Here is an 8,842-nt window from a genome sequence, read left to right on the forward strand (position 1 = left end):
AGTTTTGATGGAACTTTACACTGTTTTAAACTGAATCTGACTTTGAGCTCACCTTATTTATTTTTCACCAGACTTCAAGTGTAGTGTGAAAATGGATGTCCTTACACTAGGTAACATTCCTACACTGGCTTTAGTATAGAGATTATTGTTAGGAGAGAAAGGATTAGGAGGGGGGTCTTTGAAAGACAATGTAGGAAATAATCCACTACTTTTTCCTGTGAGGAAAACAAAACATCAGTGTCTTGCTACAGACAAGAAAGACACAGGTACATTGATTCCCGCCATACTTCCAATTAATTGTCAAATGTGGCTGTTAAGGCAAGCACGTCAAAATAAGACAAAAGAACTGATCTGATGATTCTTATTCTTAGAGAACAGTGGATAGTGCAACTGGATCCAATGGTGACTTAACTGTATGCTTGTTTACATTGCTTTTCTTGATGCAGTAGATCATTATAGTTGTCTTTGCTGCATACATATTAATCTAAATGAGTGCTGGCAAACTTTCTTTCTAACATGTCAGACAGTAAACATTTCAGAATTTCAAGCCAGGCTGTTTCTGTTATTATTACTGAACTCTGTGATTATGATGAGAAAGAAACTGTAGATGAGGTATTAGTGAAGGGGGATGTACCCTCATAAAGGGCCCTATGAGGCTGGAGTTTGTTGACCTTTAATCAGGAAATTCTTTTAATCGTTTGTTTGTTTGTTTTGTTGAATTTTATGCATTGGGTATTTGTAGAAGGCCATCTGAAGAAGTAGCTTGCTTTGTACTACTGGGGCAGATTTTTCTTGTTTTTCTTTTCCTTTTCTTTTTTATCCTCCCTCCCTCCCTTCCTCCCTCCCTCCCTCCCTCCCTCCCTCCCTCTCTCCCTCTCTCCCTCTCTTCCTTCCTTCCTTCCTTCCTTCCTTCCTTCCTTCCTCCTCCTTCCCTCTCTCCCTCCCTTCCTCCCTCCCTCTCTTCCTTTCTCCTCTCTCTCTCCATTCCTTCCTTTCCATCTGTAATTTCACTGAATTCAGGGCCTTGTACATGCTATGCAATTTTTCTATTATCAGGCTACATCCACAGCGCTGGAGAGCATGTTGCTGTCTTGTGACAGGACTAAGATATTACTAGATGACTTGCTCCGTTCTGGTCTGCAGGGACCTCACTATCACAACTTCTACTGGGATACTGCAATGGGTCATACTGTCATCAGAACTGTACTGACTGAATTTGAGTAGTAGGAGTAACAAAAATCCTGAATGTGGTGATACATATCTGACAATGACAAATAAACCCAGAGGAAATACCAGCCTCCTGTTTTAGGGAAGAGCATAAAGTTTGATGATCTAGGGCCTTAGAAGACAATCTCTTCAAAGCTAAGGACTGGAGGAGGTGGAGATGGGATAGTACAGGTAATCTATGGCTGCATAACAATGTGTACGCAAACTAGCTTAAAACAACTGTACTTATTTGATTTCCTTTCCATTTTTGAGGGCTGCACCAGAGAAGGGCTATGAATGATAATCTATAAGAGGTGAACAAAGACAAAAAGCATGGCTCTTGGGGTAGGCAAGAAGGAGTCTATCCCCAGGCTGATCGTTCTTGTGAGCTGAGGATGGCAGGATACTGGGATCAAGATAAAGCTGGTATGAATGGTTTGTCATGGTGCCTTCATAAAGCTTTATGGATTTTATTCTGTGTGTACCATTTTCCTCTATGAGTCTGTGGTGTTCGACTGCTTATGGGACAAGTGGAACTGTGTCACCAGACAAAAACTTAGTAAGGTTGAGTGGATTAAGAAACCCCAGTACCCCTCATACCTAAGGATGGTAGGAGTTTCATCTACTCCTGACCAGGTCCCTGTCCTGGAACACATGACCATGACACCCCATGGAGAGGACTATAATAATCAGTCATATGGGGCAGCACTCAAAGCTCCTACACTTGCAGATGAGGCATCCCCAACATCTCAGACCAAGCCAATAGAAAGCATCTGCCTTTAGACCCCACCACAGAACAAAAAATATATAAGACCCTAAAGAATAAAGCATACACGATGTATTTCATCAAAGACCTTCTGAGAGTGTTTGTCATATAGAGCTGCAATACTTTGGGGAAGAGAAATTCTCTCCCTTGTCACTGGAACCTGCTCGAGCACCACAGTCACTTCCCACTCAGGGGCCCAGTCGTTGACCCCAGCTGTCTGCTGTGGTTGCAGAAGAGACTTGGCAGCTTGCCCAGATGGACTCCTCCTTCCCTTTTGAGAGCACAGCTCTTTAGCCGCTCTGACCAGGCCAGAGTCCCATAAATCTTCACATAGTGTCCAGTACACAGACAGATCAGCAACTGCTCCATTTTTTTGTTTTTTGTTTTTGTAAGGTAAGTCAGTTCATAATAAACAACTGGATGTTATGGTAATCTGGTAGCTCATACATAGTCAAACAGTTTCCCTGGAGTATAGTAACAACCCAAGAATTCTTTCTTGTAGAAGGGAGCAGAGCATTATTCCACCTGGAGGCATGCAATGGAATCTGAAGCTAGGATCTGGTATTGGACCCACGTCTTAACTATTGTGCAATATTGTCATTTTTAGAAGCATGTCCACTGGGAGATAAGAAAAAAAATTAGTGGTCATAAAATTAGGTGGTTTAAAATATTTGACTAAGAGGCTTAAAAATATTAAAAATAGTTTTGGCAAGAATGTTATCACAAAGCAATAGGAGGAGCAATTCAGAGGAAGTTTCCGGAAGTAGTCAAGGGTCTTTATAATGAACAGGCTCCAGATGCCTAGCAAGATAAATGAACATAGAGAAGGCTCCCTCAGAACTGATAAAAGTTGTTAAAAAAAAAAGGACAAAAATTAGGAGACATAAACAGAGGCATATTGTTGGATTTTCAACAGCACTTTGGATAGTAAAGGATGGTGTCCAGTCTGTGTTTCTGTTAGAGCCAAATTATTAGAAATTTTATGGACAGAATGTGGACAAATTTAGAAACGTAAGGATTTAAAATTTTACCTTTAGTTTACATTTTCTCCAGATGAGACAAAATACACACTTCAGCAGAACAGGGTTCTTTTTTGTTGTTGTTACTGTTGTTATTATTTTGTTTTTCCACACAGAAGCATGGCAAAGGGGCATCTAAGATCTCTGAGCAACCAGCCAGAGAAAACAAGAAACTGGGAATTTTGAGTATTTTGAAAGGTTATTATTTGGTCCATGACAGATTAAACTGAAGAAATTTAGAAAATCTGCAGCAAATATGAAAGTAGAAGCTAATTAAATGTGGGAAAAAGTTCACCATTAATGAACATGAAACAGTAAGTCAAAGGAGCTTGATATTTATGTAATTGCAATAGCGTGAACTAAACGTAGTGATTAACCAGAAACCGTCAAATAACAGTATTGAGAGGATGTGGGGAAGGGTAGGAAGTGTGATGAGTTTAACGCTAAGCTCGTAACTGGCAGGAAGTCAGTAAGTACTGGTTAAAATGAACTTCACTATCACCACATTTGGCAAGCACCATCTTATTCTAGAATAATCATTCTCCTATCTATGCATACAAAATTTTATATATAAATAAAACATAGGATTTATATTTTTCATAATTATTAAAGTCTTCTTTTAATTCTGTAAAGAATGTAGATTTATTATATGGCTTCACCTAAGTTGTTTAAATTTTTTATTTATTTCTTTGGTAATTGAAGACATAAACACATCCAGCAGCAATAAGTAAATATAAAACAATATTTTTCCTTGTGGCTTTATAAAATACTCTCAGTGTTCTTTGTCTCTCCTCCTTCTCTATTGACCTCCCTTTCTACTCGCAAGATGGATCCCTCTCTTCTTTATTTCATTTCCTACCTAATGTCATCTATATTTTTAAATTTCACTTCAACCCTTCTCTCTCTTCGCGTGTGCGTGTGCGTGTGTGTAATATAAATTAAGTCACATGGGCTTAAGAAATGAGCAACAATCATTTCTTGTTGCTCAGGGTACTCCAGGTAACCCAACTGACTTCCAAATCAAAATAGATCAGTGATAAATGTTTGCCTTGGTTGCCTTGCCTCTCAGTAATGCCGCTATTGTTTAAGACACTGCACACTTAAGACCAGTGGTGGCGCTCGCCTTTAATCCCAGCACCTGGGAGGCAGAGGCAGGTGGATTTCTGAGTTCGAGACCAGCTTGGTCTACAGAGTGAGTTCCAGGACAGCCAGGGCTACACAGAGAAACCCTGTCTCGAGGAAAAAAAAAAAAAAAGACCCTCAGTTCAAATGACTCAAGCTGGATTAGACCTGCAAACCTTTGGGGTTTCCTGAGGTCTAACTTCCATGGTTCCAGATAAAAGCAGTGGACAGAGAGGAGAGTGACTGCCTACAGGAGTGGGCAGGTGGAGAACAGTTGTCTTTTTTTTTCCTCTAATGTCTTTCTTTTCTTTCCTTCCTTCCTTCCTTCCTTCCTTCCTTCCTTCCTTCCTTCCTTCCTTCCTTCCTTCCTTCCTTCCTTCCTTCCTCTCTCTCTCTTTCTCTCTCTCTCCCTCCCTCTCTCTCTCTTTCTTTCAGATATTTTCTTTATTTACTTTCAAATATTATCCCCTTTCCAGGTCCCCTCCCCCTGAAACCTCTTATCCCTTCTCCCCTCCCTGTTTCTCTGAGGGTGTTCCCCCACCCACCCACCCCCTCCCACCTCCCTGCCCTCGAATCTCCCTAGACTGGGGCATCAAACCTTCACAGGACCAAGGGCCTCTCCTCCCACTGATGCTGGACAAGACCATTCTCTGCTACATATACAGCTGGAGCCATGGGTCCCTCCATGTGTACTTCTTGGTTGGTTGTTTAGTCCATGGGAGCTGGGGGTGGGGGCAGCTGGTTCATTGATATTATTGTTCTTCCTGTGGGATTGCAAACCCCTTCAGCTCCTTCAGGCCTTTCTCTAACTCCTCCATTGGGGAGCCCATTGGAGACCCCATGCTCAGTTCAATGTCTTAATTAAGCAGCATTAACATTTTTATAAAGATTAGCTTTAAAATGTTATGTTATCAGACCAGAGAAAGGGAAATAAAAGTAGGAGAGAATGATATTACAAGTGGAATTCTGTACTGTATACAGCACCCTGGAAGTTAAAAGACGAGCAAACTAGAACAAAGAACAAGCCCTGTTCAGTGTATTGGCCAAAGCACTATTAGGTTATTAAAACAATACTTAATTATAGGACAGTTCACTACACAGGTGAGACAAATACCGAATGGTCCAATTCTGGATGATCACAGCTCTCTGCTGTGATGAGATGGTTTGCTTGTATTTTACCTTTAATGTCATGTTTAAGACACAATCACTCCTCTACATTTCCTGTGGTCACTCTTTGGCAAGTAAACAGTGCTAAGGAGTCGCCGGTTTCCAGATGAGGTTGGTTGGGAGTTAGGTTTGGTGTTTCCTGTATCATCTGAGGTATGTGATCATGGTGAGGCTGTCACCAGGTTATTATACTTTATCACTTGTGATCATCACTTGTGATCATCAGCTAAGTTTGCAGCTTCTCTGTTCTTCAGCTCCTGGAATTAAAGATAGCATCATTTGTGAGGATGCAACCTTATTGGGCATTGCTTGAAGATTTCAGGGTATTTTTAGAGGTATTTTTGTACATGTTATGGAACCATGTCCAACTGCTGTCCTCTCCACTGGGATCCAGTAAGCCTCACACGGAGGAGGCTCAAAGATGCCCAGCCTAGATTCCTGCCTGTCCTAGGACTTCTCCACAACTCTTTTCACTCACAGAGCTGGCCTTGCTGCCTTTTCTTAGGAGTGGGCAAGAGCTTATGAAGAGATGTGTATTCTCCATCTATCCTCTAGGTTCTGAGAAGCATGTCATTGCTTTTTAGCAAATCTGGAAATATCTTACAAGGTGCATCTCTGGCCTGTTTTCCTTTCTGGCTTTCTATTTTAGATTTATTATTATTATTATTATTGCTATTATTATTATATGTAAGTACAGTGTAGCTATCTTTAGATATACCAGAAGAGGACATCAGATTCCATTACAGATGGTTGTAAGCCATGTGGTTGCTGGGATTTGAACTCAGGACCTTTGGAAGAGCAGTCAGTGCTCTTAACCACTGAGCCATCTCACCAGACCCCTTTCTGGCTTTAATTCCCTGCCCTTTACTTTTGCTATCTGAGGATTATAGACCCTGATGGATTCTGGGATAAGCCTCAATTGCATATGCCTTCTTGGGAACCCAACCCATTTCTTTTCTTTTCTTTTCCTTTCTTTCTTTCTTTCTTTCTTTCTTTCTTTCTTTCTTTCTTTCTTTCTTTCTTTCTTTCTCTCTCTCTCTCTCTCTCTCTCTCTCTCTCTCTCTCTCTCTCTCTCTTTCTTTCTTTCTTTCTTTCTCTTTAGGTATTTTCCTCTTTACATTTCCAATGCTATCCCAAAAGTCCCCCATACCCCCCCACTCCCCTACCCACCCACTCCCACTTCTTGGCCCTGGAGTTCCCCTGTACTGAGGCATATAAAGTTTGCGTGTCCAATGGGCCTCTCTTTCCACTGATGACCGACTAGGCCATCTTCTGATTCATATGCAGCTAGAGACATGAGCTCCAGGGGGTACTGGTTAGTTCATATTGTTGTTCCACCTATAGGGTTGCAGATCCCTTTAGCTCCTTGGGTACTTTCTCTAGCTCCTCCACTGGGGCCTCTGTGATCCATCCAATAGATGACTGTGGGCATCCACTTATGTGTTTGCTAGGCCCTGGCATAGTCTCACAAGAGACAGCTATATCAGGGTCCTTTCAGCAAAATCTTGCTAGTGTATGCAATGGTGTCTGCGCTTGGTGGCTGATTATGGGATGGATCCCTGGATATGGCAGTCTCTAGATGGTCCATCCTTTTGTCTCAGCTCCAAACTTTGTCTTTGTAACTCCTTTCATGGGTGTTTTGTTCCCAATTCTAAGAAGGGGCAAAGCGTCCACACTTTGGTCTTCGTTCTTCTTGAGTTTCATGTGCTTTGTATCTTGTATCTTGGATATTCTACGTTTCTGGGCTAATATCCACTTATCAGTGAGTACATATCATGTGAGTTCTTTTGTGGTTGGGTTACCTCACTCAGGATGATGCCCTCCAGATCAATCCATTTGCCTAGAAATTTCATAAATTCATTCTTTTTAATAGCTGAGTAGCTCCATTGTGTAAATGTACCACATTTTCTGTATCCATTCCTCTGTTGAGGGGCATCTGGGTTCTTTTATGCACTTAAGTTTCCAAAGACTCTTCTGAGTAAGGTTTGTTCTCAATCCTTGAATCTAATAACTGACCAGCAGCAATGTGGTTGACATTATTGTTACTATTATTATTTTTGGTAAAAGGTCCCAAATTCTATGCTTCTTTCAGATTTCCCTTCATGTATGCCTCTTAACAGGAAAAATGGTGGGCTATCCATGACACCTTGATGTCATAAACATGCTGTCAGGATGACATCCTCAGCAGTTCTGGCAATTAGGTCATCTTCTCACAACAACCTATTGGTTGTCAGAAAGTACTACTATGCTGATATTATTTTCTGTGAGGTTTACCATTATTATTTGTTTGGATCTAATGGCCTTCCTAACATCATAGATGGTACAATATTTGTTTGAGAGTTCTAGATAAATGCTCATTAGACAGTTTTACTATCTTGTTAACATTACATCATTTATTGTGAACTATAAAACAATGGGACATAAAACATATTAATATATTAACCAGAAAAGTGTGGTGAAAAAATATAGATATTTTCACTTACTATAAATAAGAATTCTTTTTCTCCTAGACAGAAAATCATTATTAGAGAGGGTCTTACCATAGACCAGGCTAGCCTCAACCCCTCAATCTTCCTACTTTAACCTCCTAAGTGCTGGATTTATGGCACAAACCAAAGTTCATAGATTATTTATGATGATTCCAAATAAAAAATCATGAAGTATGGAGCTGAGGAGATGGATCAGCAGTTAAGAGCACTGACTGCTTTTCTAGAGGTCCTGAGTTCAATTCACTGCAACTACACAGTTGTTCACAACCATCTGTGATGGGATCTGCTGCCCTTTTCTGCTGTGTCTGAAGACAGCTACAGTGTACTCATATACATAAAATAAATAAATAAAAAGGTATATTCTTTAAAAATCACAAAGCAGGTTGATACAAATTTAATCATCCATGTGAAAACCAACAATGAGCATTGAAAATGTATAATAAATGTTAAAAAGAAAAAGAAGAGTCAAGGGCACAGTGCAAAATTACATTTTTGCTTACAATGAATGAATCTGGCACATTCTGTTAAGTTCTCACCTTCTGATAACACATATAAAGGATGTGAGCAAAACACTGCACCTTTGAGAAACCTGCATTATTCACAGCTTCACTGTGTATTTCTTAATAGGCAACCACAGAATATTTTTTGTTGTTGTTTTACCATTTAAGTGACTATTTCTTCTTTAGACTCTCTATGCTGATGGCTCTTTATTTGAGACCCATATGTCTTACCACCAGCAGAGATGCCAGAGCATTGTAGAATTGGTGTTTTTACAGCATACTGTCAAACAAATAGCACAAAGAGATACCCAGTTTTCTCTGAATATCTAAATGTCAGGTGCATGACAGGAAACAGGCACACTTAAGCATTTTCGTAATCACTGTTTGTGTCACGACCCTGAGTCAAATGTTTTCTATGTGGATCATTGTCTAACTCTAACCTATAATTCATAGCCTGGACACATCTCAAAATCCAGCTTCTGAAGACGGTTGGGAACCCTGGCAATGTTATTGATAGACTTTTCACTGGAGTTTTAGCTTTAGCTTCTATGTTATCAGTTGTCATTTGAAAGC

The sequence above is a fragment of the Mus musculus genome, chromosome 9 (genome assembly GCF_000001635.26).
Source record: "Mus musculus strain C57BL/6J chromosome 9, GRCm38.p6 C57BL/6J".
Taxonomy (NCBI): Eukaryota; Metazoa; Chordata; class Mammalia; order Rodentia; family Muridae; genus Mus; species Mus musculus.